General features: G+C 50.3%; 6 non-coding genes across 6 annotated transcripts; all 6 read right to left on the bottom strand.

Annotated features, from left to right (window-relative positions):
* Nucleotides 1–258: 258 nt before the first annotated feature.
* Pmar_PMAR010396 lies at nt 259–338 on the bottom strand. Its single transcript has one exon. It is a non-coding gene; the product is annotated as a tRNA-Leu (tRNA).
* A 121-nt stretch (nt 339–459) lies between these two features.
* Nucleotides 460–539, bottom strand: Pmar_PMAR010395. Its single transcript has one exon. It is a non-coding gene; the product is annotated as a tRNA-Leu (tRNA).
* Nucleotides 540–660: 121 nt separating this feature from the next.
* On the bottom strand, nt 661–740 carry Pmar_PMAR010394. The gene has a single exon. It is a non-coding gene; the product is annotated as a tRNA-Leu (tRNA).
* A 121-nt stretch (nt 741–861) lies between these two features.
* Nucleotides 862–941, bottom strand: Pmar_PMAR010393. The gene has a single exon. It is a non-coding gene; the product is annotated as a tRNA-Leu (tRNA).
* Nucleotides 942–1,128: 187 nt separating this feature from the next.
* On the bottom strand, nt 1,129–1,208 carry Pmar_PMAR010392. Its single transcript has one exon. It is a non-coding gene; the product is annotated as a tRNA-Leu (tRNA).
* Nucleotides 1,209–1,394: 186 nt separating this feature from the next.
* Pmar_PMAR010391 lies at nt 1,395–1,474 on the bottom strand. Its single transcript has one exon. It is a non-coding gene; the product is annotated as a tRNA-Leu (tRNA).
* Nucleotides 1,475–1,487: the final 13 nt, after the last annotated feature.

Here is a 1,487-nt window from a genome sequence, read left to right as displayed (position 1 = left end):
TGGGATTCGAACCCACGCCCTTGCGGACTGACGCCTGAAGCCAGCGCCTTAGACCACTCGGCCAAACTGTCGATGAGTGCTTCAAGATTCATAGCCGAGGTGATGCATCGCTCTGCCAAACCAGAGGACACAAAAAATGGATTGAACGGATTCTGCGAGGTGCGATGGCACAATATCGATCAAAAGGTTTTGGTCTTGCACTACCTCGCTTCTGAAAGGGTCTCGGTTCTTAATATAAGACCAGTCAGGTATATAGGCTGACAGCTGTGGGGTTCGAACCCACGCCCTTTCGGACTGGCGCCTTAAGCCAGCGCCTTAGACCACTCGGCCAAACTGTCGATGAGTGCTTCAAAAATCATAGCGGAGAAGATGCGTTACACTATAGGACATGACACAAAAACGGTTTCGAACCGTTTCCGCGGAATGCGTTCTTCATCAAATCACACGAAAAGAAATTTCTAACAGCTGTGGGGTTCGAACCCACGCCCTTTCGGACTGGCGCCTTAAGCCAGCGCCTTAGACCACTCGGCCAAACTGTCGATGAGTGCTTCAAAAATCATAGCGGAGAAGATGCGTTACACTATAGGACATGACACAAAAACGGTTTCGAACCGTTTCCGCGGAATGCGTTCTTCATCAAATCACACGAAAAGAAATTTCTAACTGCTGTGGGGTTCGAACCCACGCCCTTTCGGACTGGCGCCTTAAGCCAGCGCCTTAGACCACTCGGCCAAACTGTCGATGAGTGCTTCAAAAATCATAGCGGAGAAGATGCGTTACACTATAGGACATGACACAAAAACGGTTTCGAACCGTTTCCGCGGAATGCGTTCTTCATCAAATCACACGAAAAGAAATTTCTAACAGCTGTGGGATTCGAACCCACGCCCTTGCGGACTGACGCCTGAAGCCAGCGCCTTAGACCACTCGGCCAAACTGTCGATGAGTGCTTCAAGATTCATAGCCGAGGTGATGCATCGCTCTGCCAAACCAGAGGACACAAAAAATGGATTGAACGGATTCTGCGAGGTGCGATGGCACAATATCGATCAAAAGGTTTTGGTCTTGCACTACCTCGCTTCTGAAAGGGTCTCGGTTCTTAATATAAGACCAGTCAGGTATATAGACTGACAGCTGTGGGGTTCGAACCCACGCCCTTTCGGACTGACGCCTGAAACCAGCGCCTTGGACCACTCGGCCAAACTGTCGATGAGTGCTTCAGGATTCATAGCCGAGGTGATGCATCGCCTTGCCAAACCAGAGGACACAAAAATGGGTTGAACGGTTTCTGCGAGGTGCGATGGCGCAATATCGATCAGAAGGTTTTGATCTTGCACTACCTCGCTTCTGAAAAGATCTTGGTTCTCAATATAACACCAATCAGGTATATAGACTGACAGCTGTGGGGTTCGAACCCACGCCCTTTCGGACTGGCGCCTTAAGCCAGCGCCTTAGACCACTCGGCCAAACTGTCGATGCGTGCTTCA

Source organism: Perkinsus marinus (assembly GCF_000006405.1).
Source record: "Perkinsus marinus ATCC 50983 genomic scaffold scf_1104296954404, whole genome shotgun sequence".
In the NCBI taxonomy this organism is placed as follows: Eukaryota; Perkinsozoa; order Perkinsida; family Perkinsidae; genus Perkinsus; species Perkinsus marinus.
Note: the sequence above shows the minus strand (reverse complement) of the source record. Positions and strands in the feature narration are given on the sequence as shown.